At 44.3% G+C, this 21,661-nt stretch overlaps 1 protein-coding gene across 2 annotated transcripts in view; it reads right to left on the reverse strand.

Moving 5' to 3' along the window:
• Window positions 1-21,661, reverse strand: part of RELA (RELA proto-oncogene, NF-kB subunit) — a 106,859-nt gene that overhangs the window by 70,581 nt on the left and 14,617 nt on the right. The window lies entirely within an intron of this gene.

Here is a 21,661-nt window from a genome sequence, read left to right on the forward strand (position 1 = left end):
AAGCAGAGCTCCACCCAAAAATGATTCCCCCCCCCCCCCCCCCTCCGGTGTCACATTTGGCACCTTTTAGGGGGGGGAGCAGATACCTTCCAATACAGGAATTTTCTCCCACTTGGGGCGCAGGATCTTTTACTGCAGTATCCGCTGCGATCTACGCCATGTCCGCCCCCCGTCTTCAGAAGACAGCAGGGACCACTCAACGCACAGTGCGGCTCGCACATGCGCAGTAGGGAACCAGGCTGTGAAGCCACAAGGCTTCACTTCCTGATTCCCTTACTTAAGATGCCAGTGCCTCCACCCAAAGCCGGAGAACAGGTCGGCTTCGGGTGAGGACATCGTGGGTGCCCTGGACAGGCAAGTGTCCTTATATTAGAAGTCAGACAATGCCGTATTTGTAGCTGCTGACTTTAAATGCTTTATTTTTTTTGTTTTGACAGGTACCTGCTCCTACTTCTGGTCAGATCTCCGTGGCGCTCCGAGTTGGCCACCCCCCTCTTTTGACCACAGCCTTCTGGGACACATTACAGGTCCCAAAAAGATGCAGGACCATTCAGAAAGCGCAGTGGGAACCAAAAACATGCCGGCGTCTAGACCCAAAGACAACCAAAGAGCAAGCTTAGGTGAGGACAGTGCTGAATCATTGGACAGGTAAGTGTCCTTTTTTTTTTTTTTTTTTTTTTTTTTTAACAATAGAAGATCAGCAGCTACAGTATTTGTAGCTGCTTAATTGATCTTTTATTTTCAGGGTGAAGAACCACTTTAACCACTTCCCGCCCGGTCAATAGACAATTGACGTCCGGGAAGTGGTTGTGAAATCCTGACTGGACGTCTATTGACGTCCTGCAGGATTACATGCCGGCGCGCCGATCGGTGATGCGGGGTGTCAGTGTGACACCCTGCATCTCCGATCTCGGTAAAGAGCCTCCGGCAGAGGCTCTTCACCACGTGATCAGCCGTGTCCAATCACGGCTGATCACGAAGTAAACAGGAAGAGCCGTTAATGGCTCTTACTTGTGTCTGACAGACACGAGTAGAGAAGAGCCGATCGGCGGCTCTCCTGACAGGGGGGGTTCGCGCTGATTGTTTATCAGCGCAGCCCCCCCTCGGATGCCCACACTGGACCACCAGGGAAGGGGGCAGTGAAAAAAAAATGACAAAGATGCCAATCAGTGCCTACAAATGGGCACTGACTGACAACATAAGCACTGGGATAAACAAGTGATGCCCAGTAATGCCCTCAGTGCCGCCCCCAAGTACCCATCAGTGCCGCCCCCAAGAACCCATCAGTGCCGCCCCCAAGAACCCATCAGTGCCGCCCCCAAGAACCCATCAGTGCCGCCCCCAAGAACCCATCAGTGCCGCCCCTAAGTGCCGCCCATCAGAGCCGCCTATGAGTGCCCAGAGCCGCCCATGAGGGCCCATCAGTGCCGCCTATGAGTGCCCATCAGTGCCGCCTATCAGTGCCACCTCATCGGTGCCCATCAGTGCCGCCATATCAGTGCCCGTAATCGAAGAAGAAAACTTACTTATTTAAAAAAAAAAAAAAAACGGTCTTTTTTTAGTTGTTGCGCAAAAAATAAAAAATAAAAATCGCAGAGGTGATCAAATACCACCAAAAGAAAGCTCTATTTGTGGGAATAAAATGATAAAAAAAATTGTTTGGGTACAGTGTAACATGACTGCGCAATTGTCATTCAAAGTGCAACAGCGCTGAAAATTGGCTTGGGCAGGAAGGTGCATAAAAGTGCCTGGTATGGAAGTGGTTAGTCAGGACATCTGATAATTTGCATTTCAACTTTTCTAGTCAGGAAACAAACAAAAAAAAATTATTCACACCATTACGTTGGAGGTTTTAAAATCTTGTACCCGAGTCAAGATATAAAAAGATCATAAAAGACTGGAGAGCTTTAAACATAAAGCTGCAGGAAACTGCTTATTTAAACAAAGTGCATCATCCAGTAGCAGAAACCTTTCATGTAGCACCCAAGTTTACCACAGTCACACTTTTCCATTTACCATCTTCATTAGCCATAGGTTCATCTAAAGTGGAATGTATCCATTGCCTTGTTATCCCTCGCCTTGCAGGCTATCCCCTCTTCAGTCCATCACGAATATTGTTGCCAGACTCATCCACCTTACCAGACATTCAGTATCTGCCACCCCTCTCTGCCAATCCCTCCACTGGCTTCCCATTGCCCAACGAATACAATTCAAAACACCAACAAAAATAAACATACAAAGCCATTTACAACTCTGCCCAGAGCTACATCACACATCGTGTCTTCAAATATCAACCAAACCATCCTCTTTGCTCCTCCCAAGACATTTTCTGCTTCCTAGCTCACCCATCTCATCCTCCCATGCTTATCTCCAGGACTTCTCCAGAGCCTCCCATCCTATGGAACTCCTTACCCTAAACTGTCCGGCTAGCTCCTACTCTGTAGACTTTTAGGCGATTCCTGAAAACTCATCTCTTCAGGGAAGCCTATCCTGCCTTCAGCCAATAACTGAATCTTCTATTTATTCCATCAGTTCATCGGTCACAGTTGTTACCCTTTGTGCCACCTGTGCCCCCCCTATTAGAGTGTAAGCTCCAAGGAGCAGGGCCCTCCAAACTCTCTTGTATTGAATTGTTGCTGCATTGTCTCCCTTTATATTGTAAAGTGCTGCACAAACTGTTGGCACTATATAAATACTGTATAATAATTCACATATTATTCACATAGCTTCCCTTGCGACTGCCCAATATACGGCAAGCACACTATAACTGTAACAGTTCTAATTTAAGGCTGGGGTCTCCAAACTTTTTGAACAAAGGGCCAGTTTACTGTCTTTTAGGCTTTTAGGCTGGGTTCACACTATGTGCGGCCATGGGGCACAGCAGGGGGTCCAGTGCATCCCCATTCACCATTTTAGGTCAGAATTTTTACCTAAACTTGGACCAGAAACTGAGCCAAAGACGCACATGACCCTTCTGTGCGCTTTGCGGCCGCCCCCCAGAAATGTGTAAACGGGCTTTGAGAGTCGGTCACACTCTCGTGTCATGCGAATTGGATGCAAGGAAATCTGCATCCAATTCACAAGTGTGAACCCAGCCTTAGGGACCAGACTGTGGCCAGTGGGAACACAAAATGCCTCAACATCAGTGAAAGAAAGCAATGCCCCATCATTGGTATCAGTTAAAATAGTAGTGCCCCAAGGGCCAGATAAAAAAGACAAGCAAAGGGCCCCCCCCGATTTAAAAAGGTATTCCCTGAATGCAAAGGTTTTGGGAAAATTTGTGGATTTAGTTCAGTTTGAACACAGAACTAAAAATCTACATTACTTACCTCTCCAATAGTCCAAGGTCTTTTGCCAGTGCCATCATCTTCTACCGGCTTTTTACAAGTGACAGGCTGTGACCATGCTTATTGGCCAGTGCAAGGTGACACCACTCCTGCACATTCGCAGGAGATCAGTCATCCCAGCATGCAGGATTTGTGTCAGAATGTAAACTGAGCTGAGCATGTGCAGCTCGGTGTATATTCCAAAGACTCGAGCAGGCAGGTTGGTTTATTTTATTGAAGAACAGTCATTTTATGTCTCTTCTGCAATCAAGAGCCTGCCAGCTCCCAGTTTTGTTGTTGGAAACTTTAGTTCCACTTTAAAGCAGAGCTCTGCCGTAAAAAAAAAACTATTAAAAGCCAGCAGCTACAAATACTGCAGCTGCTGACTTAGTAAATGGACACTTACCTGTCCTGGAGTCCAACGACGTCGGCAGTAGAAGACAAGCAATCGCTCGTCTCTCGGTGAGGGAATCAGGAAGTGAATCGTTGTGGCTTCACTGCTGCGCATTAACGAGTCGCTCTGCGCCATCCTCATTGTTCCCAGCTGTGTTCTGGGAGCCGTGTGTTTCCCAGAACACCAGAGTCACCCGAGGAGGGGGGGGGGGGGGGGCACCAGAGTGGAGTGGGGCACCACAAGATTAGTCTTTTTTTTCTTTTTTGCGGATCCGAGGATCGATCCGATCCGTGACTCCTGATCCGAGGATCGAGCCGATCCGTGATTTTTTTGATCCGTTGCACCCCTAATTCTGATGGCGGGAAAAATCTCCCTACTTTCAAAATAAGGAGAACACACCATGTGGATAGGGAAATCAGGCCAGGATAAGTTAAAAAAAAAAAAAAAACTGGCCCATCTCTCTGGTTGGAATAAAGTACCAGTAATCAAATTTTTTTTTTTTTTTTTTAAGCATACACAGAACTAAACCCACTGATTTAACAGTTTCAAAAAAGCAAATCACTACTGTAAATATTACTTTCACTGTCCCACAGTAAAAAAAATTAACCTGTTTTTTGGTGCTTTTTGCAGAAACACACTACAGTTCATTAACACGTTTTCCTATGGGACACATTAACATCCATGATTTTTTTCAGCTTTCTTCCGTATTTGGAAAGGGCAAGGAGTTTATAACGCAAAACGGCGCTATTTTTTTTTTTTTTTGGTTTAATATACTTCAATGGAGAAGCTGCAGAAATGCATGTAATGTGTTTTTGCGGCAATTTGTGTTTTGTAATCTGCCCAAAAACAAATTGGCCCAAAAAGATTTGAAAATGCTATTTTTTTTTTTTTTTAAGGCCATTATCCGATCAATCGATTAATCGAAACAATAATCGGCCAACTAATCGATTATGAAAATAATCGTTAGTTGCAGCCCTAGTTTGAATATTTTATTATGTTTTCATAAGGCATACACAAAGGTCATAAGAATAGAACCATTCATATCATACTATCGGAAAGATATTAGAAAACAAATCATGATGTCTGAAAAGATTTCCAGCAAATTTTAATGCATTCATCTCCTACTATATTTAGCAAGCTGTGTACGGAATTTCTTATTACCTTTAAGCCGGGTTCACACTGGTGCGACAAACGCTCCGACATTGGGAGCTCATGTCGCATGATGTGTGAAAATCAATATTTCCCTATTGGAGCCGTTTTAACTGGTCCGACTTTGAAAATGCTCCCTGTACTACTTTGGTCCGACTTTGATCCTACTTTAGCCCATTGAATATCACTGAAGTTGGCTTAAAGTCGGAACGCCGTCTTGCCTGGTCCAACTTTGGTATGCGACTTGTGCTTTCATGATCTTGAGGGGGAACTCCACGCCCAAAAAAACAAAAAGGCATGGGTTCCCTTTGATAAAGACTTTTACGTCGAAACATGTCAGGGCGGAGCTACGCACTGACGTCACCGCACTGTACTTGACCCGGAAGCACGGGCGTACAATTTTGCTCTATATTTGTTGTTCTCTGTTTTATATTTTATGCCGGCAATTTTTAAATGCATGTAGTGTTTTCTGGCTACAAATTTTTTATTAAAATTGCCTAAACGGTACCTCACGATCTCGAGTCCTCATTTTTTCCTCCTGGGTACCCCATTGGAAGCTGGAGCCGGTGAGTTGAGACTTTGAGTGGAGTGGAGAGAGGTGGTGTTGGGTTACCTGGCATTGATGCACAGATGTCCTTTAATTATTATGACTGGTTTTTAAACACGTCACACTGTTCACTATTGTGATTTACCTGATGTCACATTAACTTATCTGTGGACTGCTTTCATATGGTTGTATATGGTCAACGCCTTTGGTGTGATATTGATCCTGTTTAAACAGGATTTATATATGTATATTAATTTTAATTTAAACACATTTTTTACGTATTAATTTATTATATATTCTTTGGCCTAGTCTCAGATTTATGTGTTATTAGCACGACCTTCCTCTCTTTACTGTGTGAGGACTGATTTACACTCTCGAGGGATTCACTGAGAATTGTCTCCCGTCATCATATTTGGCAATTGTCCCAGACATGCCAGCTTTGGCCTGATTGCGACATTGACATCTATATTTATTTATTTATTTTTGCACACTTTTTTCTTCCTCTAGGAATTTAATGGTGTAGTCACATAATTACACACTTTACCAGGTGGTAATACTAGCGCAAACCTTTGTTTCAAATTTTTGTTCTGTTTTACATGTATATCACGTGTTTATAGGTGTTGCAGCTGGAGTTATTGATTTAACACAATTTATCATAATTTTTGTATCAATTTAAATATTCTCTTCCCCTTAGCGCAATTATTTGCCTTGTTAATTTTTTCCCCCTATATGAGCATACCAGGCCCTTCGTTCTGGTATGGATTTTAAGGGAACCCCCCCTACGCCGAAAAAACGACCTGGAGGAGTGGGGGGGCCCAAAATCCATATCAGACCCTTATCCAAGCACGCAGCCAGCCAGTCAGGATAGGGGGTGGGGACGAGCAAGCGCCCCTCCTCCTGAACCGTACCAGGCCGCATGACCTCAACATGTTGGGACAGGCAAAGCAACCACCCCCCCACCCTAAAGCACCTTGTCTCCCATGTTGATGAGGACAAGGGCCTCTTCCCGACGACCCTGGCCGTTGGTTGTATGGGTCTGCGGGTGGGGGGCTTATTGGAATCTGGGAGCCCCTTTTAATAAGGGGGATCCTAGCCCTCCACCCTATGTGACTGCTCTCCAGTCTTCTGCCGGGTTCTTCTGCTCTTTTGCTAGCTCTTGCCCAGTCTTCTCCCGATGTTGACAATGCTCTCTCCCACTGTAATGCCGTGTGCGCAACGACTTATATAGGCATGGGGCGGGGTCACTGGATTTTATCCGGTGACCCCGCCCCCTTATAACGTTACCACCCAGAGCATGATGGACTATGAAGTCATAAGGGGCGGGGTCACCGGATGACATCTCCCGGTGACCCCGCCCCATGCCTATAAAAGTCATCACGCACACGGCATTACAGCGGGAGAGAACGTTGTGTCAACAACGGACGAGAAAAGACGACGGAGAAGACCAGGCGAGAGCTAGCAAAAGAGCAGAAGATAGCGGGGGAGCCTGGCAGAAGAAACAGAGAGCTGAGAAGTCGGAAAAGATCATCGGAGCTGCCTAATAAACTACTTTAAAAACCTGTGAAGTGCATTTTATTTTTGACACTTTTTTCCAGGAGAATGGGTAGGGGTACGATGTACCCCTACTCATAGGGTGGGGACCCCCTTATTAAATGGGGCTCCCAGATTCCGATAAGCCCCCTGCCCGCAGATCTCGACAACCAATGGCCAGGGTTGTCGGTAAGAGGTCCTTGTCCTCAACATGGGGATAAGGTGCTTAGGGGTGGGGGACACAGGGCCCCCTGCCCCAAAGCACCCACCCCATGTTGAGGGCATGCGGCCTGGTATGGTTCAGGAGGGGGGGGCGCTTGCTCGTCACCACCCGCTTTCCTGACCGGCCAGGCTGCATGCTCAGATAAGGGTCAGGTATGGATTATGGGGGGGGACCCCCACTCTTTTTTTTTTTTGGCGTAGGGGGTTCCCCTTAAAATCCATACCAGGCCGAAGGGCCTGGTATGCTCCTGAAGGGGGAACCCATGCCGTTTTTATTAAAGTTCCTCCTCAAGATTCATGGCAGACACAGTGCCTGGTATTGTCGGGGATCAAAGTCGGATCCCTGTTCGTTGAAGTCGGACGCATGCCGGGCTTCAAGTCGCAGGGCAAAGTAGTACGACTGTCGTGTTGTACCAGTGTGAACCCAGCCTTAGGAAGGACTTTTAGTCCTGGTTCACACTGACAGTGGAAAGGAAATTGTGCATGTCAGTACCGACTATGGGGGCGATTTCAGAGACATTTGTGTGGGTTGCTGCACAGATATCAATAGAAATCGCATCCCGAAGTCGCCAAAAGTAGTACAGAAACAACTTTTGTGAATCGATGTGGCCATTGTCAGCAATAGCGGCACATTTGGCATGCGATTTGACATATGAACCATGGCTCAGGTTTTTTTCACTTTGAGGACTTGTTCACACCAGATGTGTTGATTTGCATTGATCAATACAGGTTCCATTCAAGAGCACAGAGAAAATAAATGTTCTCTTTATGCTCTGTTCACATTGTACATTGAGTGTTGGTGAGTGTTGGGTAAAGTAAGCAGCATGTCTGTTTATATTGTAGCACAACACACGTCACTGCATCACATACATACATTTTCACTACATCTTAACCACTTAAGGACTGCCTCCTGCACATATACGTCAGCAGAATGGCACAGCTGGGCACAGGCACGTACCTGTACGTCGCCTTTAAGAGCATAGCCGTGGGTCACGCGCACGACCTAAAGCTCCGTGACCTGGGGACCCGATCACCGCCGGTGTCGCACGATTGATCACAGGAGCTGAAGAACGGGGAGAGGCAGTGAAGGGGTTAACCCCTTTACTGCCATTTTCACAGTAATCAGTGCATTTTAATAGCACTTTTCGCTGTGAAAATGACAATGGTCCCAAAAATGTGTCAGTGTCCGATGGGTCGGCCATAACGTCGCAGTCATGAAAGAAGAAAAAAAAAAACTTTTGCACAAACCAATTAATATACGCTTATTGCGATTTTTTTAATGAAAAATATGTAGAAGAATACGTATCGGCCTAAACCGAGAAAAAAAATATGTTTTTTTTATATATTTTTGGGGGATATTTATTATAGCAAAAAGTAAAAAAAATAAAGCATTTTTTTCAAAATTGTCGCTCTATTTTTGTTTATAGCGCAAAAAAAAAAAAAACGCAGAGGTGATCAAATACCACCAAAAGAAAGCTCCATTTGTGGTGAAAAAAAGGACGCCAATTTTGTTTGGGAGCCACATCTCATGACCACGCAATTGTCAGTTAAAGCGACGCAGTGCGGAATCGCAAAAAGGGGCAAGGTCCTTAACCTGCATAATGGTTCGGGTCTGTGGTAAAAAAAAAAAAAAAAAAAAAACTGAACAATATGATGCATTTTAACAATGCATTGCACTGTCCTAGCACAAACCAGCAGGCATACATCAAAAGGACCAAAATGAGTGCGCTTGTGTATAGGGTTGTCCAGATACCACTTTTTTAGGACCGAGTACAAGTACCGATACTTTTTTTTCCAAGTACTCGCCGATACCGAATACCGATACTTTTTTTTAAAATGTGTCCCCAAATGCAGCCATGTCCCCCCACATATCCAGCCGTGTCCCCCCACATATCCAGCCGTGTCCCCCCACATATCCAGCCGTGTCCCCCCACATATCCAGCCGTGTCCCCCCACATATCCAGCCGTGTCCCCCCTATATCCAGCCATGTCCCCCCTATATCCAGCCATGTCCCTCCATACCTAGATGCCGCCGCCGCATGGGTTAAACAGCGTGCAGGGAACATCACAGCTTTCATTTGAATAGCTGTAGTATTCCCTGCTGCGCCGCGTATAGACACTCCCCCTTGCTCGGGATTGGACAGACCCCGAGCAAAGGGGAGTGTCTATACGCGGCGCGGCGGCAAATACTACAGCTATTCAAATGAAAGCTGTGATATTCCCCGCACGCTGTTTAACCCAGGCGGCGGCGTTGTTGCGGTATGCGACGGGGTCGGCGGCGGCATTCGTTGCGGGGGGGGGGGGGAAAATCGGTGGGTGGAGCAAGTATCCTATTTAGGTATCGGGGGTATTTGCGGGAGTACAAGTACTCCCGCAAATACTCGGTATCGGTCACGATACCGATACTGGTATCGGGACAACCCTACTTGTGTAAATGGGACAAAAATCTTCATAATAAATATAAGCAAAACCTTTCCAACTGTAGCTATGTCGTAGAATCCAGCAGGGAGTCTCAGTACTGTGTGTAGCTGCCTGATGTTTAAGGGGGGCTGGGGGGAGCAACTTTTGAAAGTTTTTTACCTTAATGCAAAAAATTTAGAGAAACACATTGCGCATATTCGCATCCCAGAAAGATGTGACGTCTTTCACCATGTAAGAATAGTGTAAAGAGTTTTAGCCAATTTGATTATTTTTTTCTCAGTGATGAAGGCAAACAGAGAGGGTATATTTCTCTAACTAGGACAAAGACAGCAATAAAAACCTGACAGGTGTTCTAATCCCTCTCCAGTCCATCCAAAAGTAAACATACTAGAATAATGGACTAGAAAGGATGGTGTAGCACAGGCAACGGTGTTGCTGGAAACTACCATTTTCTCCAGTCATCTTAGGCCCCATTCACACCTAGGCGTTTTTACGCCTGAAGCGCACTGCTCACAAACGCCAGAGGGGAGAATTAACATTATTCCCTATGGTGACTGTTCACGCCTGAACGCCCAAACGCCTGTCGCGCGAAGCTCAAACAAGCCCCGGACCTTTTTTTGTCGCGCGAGCGGCGTTTGAGCGTTTTTTTCCCCATAGAAAGTAATGGGAAACGCGCGTATTGAGCGTATCGCGCGACAACGGGCGTTTGCTATGGGCGTTTCGTCGCTTTAATCAATAGAACTTGTCGCCCATGCAGAAGATTAAAAAAAATCTACCAACATAGCAACAAGTGATGAAAAGATGATAATTTTTCCTATTGTCTAAAAAAAGAAACGCCGAAGTACAAAAACGTCGCACGACGCTGTATGCAAACGCGCAAATAAGCATGAATACGCGCGAAAAAAAACGCCCGAAAAAACGACCGAACGCCCTACGCTCAGGTGTGAATGCAGCCTTACAGGAAAGCAAATAAGCAAGGGAATGCAGCAATACAAGTAAAAAGAGGCAGTGGGACCTAAACAAAAACCCTGGGCCTTCTTTGATAAAGAAACAACCCCCCCCCCCCCCCCCTCCTCATCTGATCACACATTTTAATTCAACAGAACTACACTGCATCTGAACACCACAAGATACTGTTTAATTCATTTCCATGGATGGGCGAGTTTTATTTATGCTTTATTTTGCTAAGAAATAATGTAGAAAAACATCCGCTAGCATTTCTGCCCATGGCCATCTTGATAAAGAGCAGATGATTCGGGTAGAATTTGCTTCCTGGAATCCACCTGCCCCTAGCTCAGGCATGCTTAGATGAGAAAACACCCTCCTGAAGACTCCTGTTATCTATGACTTCATTTGCCTGGAAACATACACACATACATATATAAAATTTAACCACTTCAGCCCCAGAAGGATTTGCCCCTTAATGACCAGGCCATTTTTTGCTATACAGCATCACTTTAACTGACAGTTATGAGGTCATGCAAAGTTGTACCCAAACAAAAGAGAAGATATAGAAAAGAGAAGATATAGAAAAGAGAAGATATAGAAAAGAGAAGATATAGAAAAGAGAAGATATAGAAAAGAGAAGATATAGAAAAGAGAAGATATAGAAAAGAGAAGATATAGAAAAGAGAAGATATAGAAAAGAGAAGATATAGAAAAGAGAAGATATAGAAAAGAGAAGATATAGAAAAGAGAAGATATAGAAAAGAGAAGATATAGAAAAGAGAAGATATAGAAAAGAGAAGATATAGAAAAGAGAAGATATAGAAAAGAGAAGATATAGAAAAGAGAAGATATAGAAAAGAGAAGATATAGAAAAGAGAAGATATAGAAAAGAGAAGATATAGAAAAGAGAAGATATAGAAAAGAGAAGATATAGAAAAGAGAAGATATAGAAAAGAGAAGATATAGAAAAGAGAAGATATAGAAAAGAGAAGATATAGAAAAGAGAAGATATAGAAAAGAGAAGATATAGAAAAGAGAAGATATAGAAAAGAGAAGATATAGAAAAGAGAAGATATAGAAAAGAGAAGATATAGAAAAGAGAAGATATAGAAAAGAGAAGATATAGAAAAGAGAAGATATAGAAAAGAGAAGATATAGAAAAGAGAAGATATAGAAAAGAGAAGATATAGAAAAGAGAAGATATAGAAAAGAGAAGATATAGAAAAGAGAAGATATAGAAAAGAGAAGATATAGAAAAGAGAAGATATAGAAAAGAGAAGATATAGAAAAGAGAAGATATAGAAAAGAGAAGATATAGAAAAGAGAAGATATAGAAAAGAGAAGATATAGAAAAGAGAAGATATAGAAAAGAGAAGATATAGAAAAGAGAAGATATAGAAAAGAGAAGATATAGAAAAGAGAAGATATAGAAAAGAGAAGATATAGAAAAGAGAAGATATAGAAAAGAGAAGATATAGAAAAGAGAAGATATAGAAAAGAGAAGATATAGAAAAGAGAAGATATAGAAAAGAGAAGATATAGAAAAGAGAAGATATAGAAAAGAGAAGATATAGAAAAGAGAAGATATAGAAAAGAGAAGATATAGAAAAGAGAAGATATAGAAAAGAGAAGATATAGAAAAGAGAAGATATAGAAAAGAGAAGATATAGAAAAGAGAAGATATAGAAAAGAGAAGATATAGAAAAGAGAAGATATAGAAAAGAGAAGATATAGAAAAGAGAAGATATAGAAAAGAGAAGATATAGAAAAGAGAAGATATAGAAAAGAGAAGATATAGAAAAGAGAAGATATAGAAAAGAGAAGATATAGAAAAGAGAAGATATAGAAAAGAGAAGATATAGAAAAGAGAAGATATAGAAAAGAGAAGATATAGAAAAGAGAAGATATAGAAAAGAGAAGATATAGAAAAGAGAAGATATAGAAAAGAGAAGATATAGAAAAGAGAAGATATAGAAAAGAGAAGATATAGAAAAGAGAAGATATAGAAAAGAGAAGATATAGAAAAGAGAAGATATAGAAAAGAGAAGATATAGAAAAGAGAAGATATAGAAAAGAGAAGATATAGAAAAGAGAAGATATAGAAAAGAGAAGATATAGAAAAGAGAAGATATAGAAAAGAGAAGATATAGAAAAGAGAAGATATAGAAAAGAGAAGATATAGAAAAGAGAAGATATAGAAAAGAGAAGATATAGAAAAGAGAAGATATAGAAAAGAGAAGATATAGAAAAGAGAAGATATAGAAAAGAGAAGATATATATATATATATATATATATATATATATATATATATATATATATATATATATATATATATATATATATATATATATATATATATATATATTATATATATATAAATATAAATAAGATTGGGGTTATTAGACTCCAGCAATAGATGCGTTTTCCAGTGAGTACGCCAGTCCAGAACTGAGTTTTTAAGGGCCTGGTAGCCCATTTTTATTTAAAAGCACAAAAGTTCACAAATTACAACAGCAGCCCTCGCAGGGGGTTCCACCATTCCTGTATCTTGCCAACTCAACAGTTTAGCCTCCTGGCTGTCATATTTGCCATCCGGCTGTTTCAGGCCTTTAGCCTAGGCCCAAGCTCTGTTCCTCAGAACAAACAGTTTCCTAGAGTTAAGCACAGATCTAGCTTACTCCTGTCAGTGTCTTGCTGCTCCATCATTAATGACATCTGCCTCCTGCAGACGTGCGCACACACACAGCCTCTGACTCCTCTCAGATGGATGGGAGTCCTCCTGACTCCCGGGAACAGACTTCCTGTCTGTTGGGTGGGGCCATGAGCCATGTCAGGTCAGACTTTAAAAGCCCAAGACAGCTGTGCAATTAATGTGTCTATCTCTCCAAAATATGGCGTAAACCAGCAATCTTTCCCACCCTCACATATCCTCCCCTCCTGTTCGAACCGGAGGGAGGAATACATAGACCCCCCCACCACAAATGGGAGACCTCCGTGCCAGCCATTGGCTGCGTAGGCCCATGTTTTCCGGGTATGTTTCCACCAACACTTCGCCGTGGCGCCTCTGTGCCAACTATCAGCAGCAGGAGTCCTAATCTGCCCAACCTTTTCTCTAAAAGGGGCACTCCACCCACATCTTCTTCCTGAACCGTGGGCTCCCACTAATCTCTCTATCCATTCTACCTTCTGGCCTCAGGACCCTTTTTCCTCCCACAGACCTACTCTCCTGGGACTGTTGGGGACCCACTTCCATGAAATATGTCAGGGACTGACCGCTCTTCACTACCTGACGTAACACTAACCAACATTTGTCTCTCAGGTTCACCCTATGTGGCCACCCTTGGTAACCAAACCATCCGAGATCAACACCACATCCTTCTGTTTAACCTCACTAGCAATGTTCCACATGGGGTTATTCAACTCAACATTGTCATTGGGACCTCTTGTCTGCTAGGACAGTGTCTATGGCGGGACCACCTACAGGCAAGCAGTTACTCCCTGTGGGACAGTCCCGCCGTGTCACATCGCCCTGTTGTCCAATACTCCAATAGCAATTGTCCAACGCACATTTTTCCATACCAATTTCTTTAACCATTTCTGTGACCATTTGTACCTCAACCAGGACCTCTGAGCTGTCCGACAGTGCTCTACAGTGCTTGTGAGTCCCACCCTCACAATAAATCAGGGGTTGACAAATTTGCTTGGAATCTAGGAGCCAGCTAAAAAAGTTAGGAGCCAGAAAAGGCGCCCCGTCCCGACGAGCTTGCGCGGAGAAACGAACACATACGTGAGCAAATGTAAACGGCGTTCAAACCACACATGTGAGGTATCACCGCGATTAGTAGAGCGAGAGCAATAATTATAGCCCTAGACCTCCTCTGTAACTCAAAACATGCAACATGTACATTTTTTTAAACGTCGCCTATGAAGATTTTAAAGGGTAAAAGTTTGTCAGCATTCCACGAGCGGACGCAATTGTGAAGCGTGACATGTTGGGTATGAATTTACTCGGCGTAACATTATCTTTCATAATATTAAAAAAAATGGGGATAACTTTACTGTGGTCTTATTTTTTAATTTAAAAAAGTGTAATTGTTCCCCAAAAAAGTGCGCTTGTAAGACCGCTGCGCAAATATGGCGTGACAGAAAGTATTGCAACGATCGCCATTTTATTCTCTAGGGTGTTAGGATAAAAAATATATATAATGTTTGGGGGTTCTAATTAGAGGGAAGAAGATGGCAGTGAAAATAGTGAAAAATGACATTAGAATTGCTGTTTAACTTGTAATGCTTATCTTGTAATACCGACGGACACCACCAGATGGCGCCAGCTTACACATCTGGTGGTAATAACTTGTAATACCAACGGCTCACCACCAGATGGCGCCATCTCACAAAAAAAAAATTCTAGTCGCCATTGCGACCTGGCGCCCTGGATTTGTCGAGCCCTGCAATAAATGATATATATATTCTACAATTTCAAAAAACAAAACACAATATTCAATATATTAAGTGTCTCATTTGTATTGTTTTTACTAGTAATGGCAGCGATCTGCGTTTTTTTGCAGGATAGCGACAGGCCAATCTAACCCCAAATGACACTTTTTGGGGACCAGTGACATTATTGCATTGATCAATGCTGTAAAAATGCACCGATCAATGAAAAAAATTACACTCGTAGGTTGAGGTCAACCAATATGGGTTTTTCTCTGGCCGATGCCGATATTTAGAAATTGGGGCAGCCGATGGCGGATATATGATGACCCCGCATCTCTCCATAAAGAGGACCTGTCACAATAGATTCCTATTACAAGAGATGTTTACATTCCTTGTAATAGGAATAAAAGTGATAAAAAAAAAAAAAAAAAAAAAAAAAAGAAGAAGGAGTAAAAAAGAAATAAATATATATAAAAAAAAAAAACATTTTAAATTTAAAAACGCCCCTGTCCCCGGTAGCTAACACAAGCGAACACAAACGCAAGTCCCGCTCAAACCACACATGTGAGGTATCGTCGCGTGCGTTAGAGCGTGTGCAAGAATTTTAATTTTAAAGTGTGACATGTTTGGCATCTATTTACTCAGCGTAACATCTTTCACACACTACATATATATATATATATATATATATATATATATATATATATATATATATATATATATATATATATATATATATATATATATATATATATATATATATATATATATATATATATATATATACATATATACACACACACACACACACACATACATACACACACATACATACACACACATACATACATACATACATACACACACATACATACATACATACATACATACATACATACATATATATATATATATATATATATATATATATATAAATAAAAATATCTCTCTAACTTTACCGTTTTGTTATTTTTTAAAGCGGTGGTTCCCCCAAATTACGTTTTTTTTTTTTTTTACAAGTCTTTCACCCGATTTTACTAGATGCAATAGTCTACTCACCCGTCCTGCTGGTGTATGCGCCTGCATAACGAATTGCCATAAAAAGATATTTTAGATAAATTATAGATGGACGTTTCCATCTTATGTCCTGGCAGTGTGAAGCCCCACAGGACTTTCTTCTGGGATGCGGTGAATGCTGTAGTCCCAGCATTCACCGCTCTATCCCGCGCATGTGCAGTGTTGACGGCGAGCCGCGCCGTCAACACTGCTCAGTTGCCATCGCAACGGCCGGCGTCATAATGACCCGCCCCGTTGTGCTGCTGAAACACAAACTCACACGAGATTTGCCATGCTGCAGCCAAAAGATTCTCATCCTCTGCAGTGTCACGAGACCCTGCAGAGTAATCCCAGGAAACAATGCGGTGACGAAGGGACACGCCCACTCCCGCGGGATCCCAACCAGGAAGTGGCAGCTGACATAGTCAGCACAAAGGTATGGATTCGTTTTTAAATTTTTTTAAAAACGATTTGTGCAAAAACGGCCTGATTCTGGGTGTTTGAGATTATGTTGTACATTAGGGTGAACCCCCCCTTTAATTCATGAAACCATTTTTTTCCCCACAAAAATAAAGGCGTTTTAAAAAATTTTGCACAAATACCGTGCGAGATAAAAAGTTATACGATAAGATAAACGACCGCCAATTTATTCCCTAGGGTGTTTGCTAAAAAAAAAAAATTATATATATAATGTTTGGGGGTTCTGAGTAATTTTTACATGAAGGAGAGAAGTGCCAGAATAGGCCCGGTAGGGAAGTGGTTAATACCGTGTATTAGGTGAAAGACAGGGGGCGCTGCAGATAGTGAATAACTAAATAAATCATAAATATGAAATATAAATAATAATAATAATAATAATAATAATAGTGAAAATGTCCAACATTAGCAAAACAGTGAATAACCCCCAACTTAGGACGTAAGGTGTAAAGTCAGAATAAATATTGTGCAAAAGAAGTCCATTGATAAAGTGCTGTTGACAATAGTTATATATCAGACAGGAGGCTTCATATCTTGCATTAAACTTTCTTTTTAATGCTCATAGCAGAAAACCATAAAACACTTATTTCTTTAATACAGAGAAAAAAAAAATCTTCATAGGACTACAATACCCAGCAGCCCTTGGGGCCCCTCCCCCCCTGACATAGTCTCTATATAAGGGGCTGTCTGGGTCTCCTCCTCCTCTTTCTTTCTGCTCATGGCATAAGATAAGTACATCGTTTTTATATTCTGACATTATCTTTTATTATTGTGTAATTGATTCCCTATACAGTATTGCTAGTATTGTTTTATGTAAATACCTCTGGCTGGACTACCGCGCTGGCGCCGGTAGTCCAGTTCTTTTATCAAGTAGACTCTCTCATTGTCCCTTCTGTTCCCTGTCAGGCGCCATTTTCCCCCCTTCTCCTCATAACTTCCCTCCCTCACCCCCTCGCCGCAATTCGCGGGCTTTGGTTTGTGGAGGGGCGCGGCCGAGAGACGCTGCTCCTCGGCACGCCTCCTTGCATTTGGCGTCCTATCAGAGCGAACGGCCGTAATCTCGCGAGATTACGGCCGTAAGAGCGAGGCGCGATTCCTGCAATTCCTTCCACCTCAGAGCAACGGTCGGAAGGAGCAGGAGCGCGCTGCGGACTAGCTGCCCAAAGTTTTCTCCCTCTACTGCCGCAAATACTCGGACCCAAGACCTCAACCACGGTCAGGTACCAGGGCAGATCGGGGGATCCTATCACCCGGACAGGGCAGCAATCGACCCTTACTGCTGCAGTGACCTTACTGCTGCAGTCTGCAGGCCCTAAACTTTTGTCATATTAACCGTCACTAAAGAGATTGCTTGTCAGTGATTTATCCCTGACAAATAAATTCCTGCTAGTACATAGAATTAATATATATTTTATATAATGGCTACAGATGGCAATGGCTCGGGCCTGGGCAATGAGGTAGTGGAAATGGATGCATCGCATCTATTATCCACGAACCTGATACAGGAACTAATTGCCAAATCCATTCAAGCTGCTTTGTCGGCCAATACGACAGGATCAACCTCAGTCCCATCCACTTCGGGGTACCCCCCGACTAAAGGTAAAGTGGCCCAAAAACTCAAGCACTTGTCAGTGCAATTCGACTCCCCGGCAGGGGAAGTTTACAATGTGCCCCAAGCAGGATCCAATCCGACCTGCCACACCCCGCACACCTCAGACCACATCCGACCCTTGGGCCCCAAGGAGATAAGCAAAGGGCATAGATCCGCCAGGCGGATTAAACCAGACTCATATGACACATCCGATGACGAGTCTGAAGTGTCTGACGGAGCCGAATCCTCTGACTCACTCATAGACGACGAGGAGGATGCGGGGCTTACGGCGATCCACCATGACGCCAATGCTGAGATGTCACAAAATGCCATTGTAGACTCTCAAGGGCAAGCATTATTCAACCCGGACGAGATTTCTCACCCGCGTTCGGGGGATTGGGCTCCACTCCCCCACGTGGCGCAGTATTTGGAACTATGGACCAGACGGTCCTTGGATAGGGTGAACCGCAACAAGCTGCGGTCAGAATGCCCCAGACCACATGTGGCAAACAAAGTGGCTATCACCCCCGAGATAGATCCGGTATTGCTCAAATATTTGACAAGATCCGGGAAATATGCAAAGAAAGGGATTGAAAGGTCCTTTAAAATTATCCAGGACCGTATACTAGATATCCTTGGTCCCCTCACAAAAATTCTAAATTTGGCGGAACAGGCGGCCTCATCAGCCCAACCTGTAGATTTAACACAACTCAGGGGCTGGGCCCAGCGCGCTATATGTCTGCTGGGCACCGCTAATACAACTTGCTCGGTGGAGCGCCGCCGCTCCATCCTGATGAAGTTGGACCCTCAACTCAGCCATCTGGCAGAGAATGAACCGGGACCTTCTGCAGGGGGTCTTCTCTTCGGAGATGACCTCATTAAAAATATAAATAAATTTGTGAGCCTCTTTTCGAGCCTGGACAAGGCACAATCATCATTGAGAAAATCCCAACCCGGCCGGGTTTTTGGGAAGGCCGGTAGAAGCAGAGGGCGATCTACCGGCCGCACTGCTCCGTACAGGCCCTACTCAAGACCACCCAATCAGCAGTACACTCCTGCTCCACAGCCGTACACCTTGCCGATGGCTCAACCCGCACCCTTTTTCCCCCCACGGGGACGCCCCTGGAGGGGACGCGGAGGACGTGGATTTCCAAGGTCTAGGCCACCGACCGGTGAGTTTAATTCCATCTTTCATTCCACACACACAGGTGGGGGGCAGACTGATGTATTTTTCCCACGCCTGGTCCAAAATTTCGACGGATACTTGGATCCTCTCAACGGTAACGGGTTATCGGATAGAGTTCTTGTCTCTCCCGACCTTAAACGTAATACCCCATCCTATCCATTTTTCGGCCCAAAACATAGAACTGATCGACAAGGAACTCAGAGAGCTCCTGTCCAAGGGAGCGGTTCAGGAGGTAGACCCCCTCTCCCCCGGTTTCATCAGCAACATCTTCCTGGTGAAGAAGAAAGACGGCGGCCATCGCCCCGTCATAAATCTGAGAGATCTCAACCAGCATGTGGCATACCGCCATTTCAAGATGGAAGGTATCCACCTGTTACGCGACCTCCTGTGGCCAGGAGACTGGTTGATAAAAATAGATTTGAAAGACGCGTACCTTACGGTTCCTATGCACAGCGAATCTCAGTCATTCCTAAAATTTCAGTGGCGGGACCGGATGTGGCAGTTCACCTGCCTCCCATTCGGCTTGTCATCAGCCCCATGGTGTTTCACCAAACTCCTCAAACCGGTAATAGCCGCTCTGAGGAGCAGAGGTGTGCGCCTAATAATATACCTGGACGACATGCTGATCATGGCTCGATCCAGAACGCTAGCCTATCGACACAGCCAATGGGCGGTGTCCCTGTTGGAGGAACTCGGTTTCCTCATCAACTTCAAGAAATCAGTCCTGGAACCCTCTCAAGAGATGGAATTCCTGGGGTTTCTGGTGGACACCAAACAAGCTCTTCTCCTGTTACCGAAGCGAAACTGGCTCTGATTCGCAAAGAAATCAGGGCCACGTTACGCAAAGGTCGGGTCTCCCTGCGTTTGCTGGCTCGCATAGTAGGCCTCCTATCGGCCTCTATCCAGGCCATTTTCCCGGCACCTTTACATTATCGCGCTTTACAAAGACTAAAAGCTCTCCACTTACAACAAGGGCTACGATACGCGGACGAAGTCCCGTTAAGCCCGGATGCCATAGAGGAATTACAATGGTGGCTTCGCCACGCCATCGAGTGGAACGGCAGGACTATTTTCAACTCCTACCCGGAGGTGATCATAGAATCAGACGCGAGTCGCCAGGGCTGGGGTGCCCGGTGCGGCCAGATCACCACCGGAGGGAAATGGTCCGGGGAGGAAACACGCCTCCACATCAATGCCTTGGAACTTTTGGCAGCATACTTCGCGGTCAAAAGTTTTCTCCCTCATACTTCCAACAAATGCGTACTCTTACGCATGGACAATATTGCAGCAGTGCAATACGTCAATCGCTTAGGAGGCACAAAATCCAAAATCCTGGCGGATATTGCATCCGACTTTTGGCAGTTCTGCCTCTCCATCAATACCACCCCTATGGCAGAATACCTGCCCGGGATTTCCAACACCGTTGCAGACTGGAACTCACGCTACCTTACGGATTCCAGCGACTGGACGCTGGATCGTGCGGTATTCCTGACACTGCAGTCTCTGTGGGGTCCTCTGCATACGGACCTCTTTGCCTCTCGCCTCAACCGGCAACTACCCCGCTTTTACAGCTGGAGACCGGACCCAGAGGCATTGGCAGTCGATGCGTTCCGACAACTTTGGACGCGGGGGACGCACTATGCGTTTCCCCCGTTCAACATGCTCACCAGGACGCTCCTTCAGGTAGCGACCCAGGTGGCGACGATTGTATTGATCACACCCTGGTGGCCGACACAACCGTGGTTTCCTCTCCTTCTAGGGATGTCGATCGACTTTCCCCGATTACTCCCGTTCACACCTCATCTCCTATCGAACGCAGCCCTAGGCTGTCATCCTCTGTTGAGAGACGGCAACCTTACCCTTTTAGCGTGGTTGATCTCAGGTTCGGAACTCCTGATAACACGTTTTCACAATCAGCTAGAGACCTCCTCGCCTTGGCCTGGGCCCCAGGGACTAGGTCGGCGTACAGATCGGCCTGGACCCTGTGGGTGCGTTGGTGTGATCAACGGCAAATTGATGCCGTTCATGCACCTGTACCAGATATAGTGAATTATTTAGCAGACGCGTATGAGGCGGGCAAGTCTTATAGCTCATTAAATGTTTACAGATCTGCCATCTCGGCCTACCACTGCCCGGTGGAAGCTTCACCGGTGGGTAAACATCCGCTGATCTGCAGACTTCTACGGGGGGTAAAATATAACCGCCCCCCCCGACCTAGATATCAATCCACATGGGATGTCTCCCAGGTGTTGCGGCTCTTCACATCTTGGGGGGACAATGATACCCTCTCACTGAAGAACCTTTCTTTCAAGCTTTCTACCCTTTTATGCCTTATATCCATAAAACGGGTCTCAGATGTTAGAGCATTGGACATCT

The sequence above is a fragment of the Rana temporaria genome, chromosome 11 (assembly GCF_905171775.1).
Source record: "Rana temporaria chromosome 11, aRanTem1.1, whole genome shotgun sequence".
Lineage (NCBI taxonomy): Eukaryota > Metazoa > Chordata > Amphibia > Anura > Ranidae > Rana > Rana temporaria.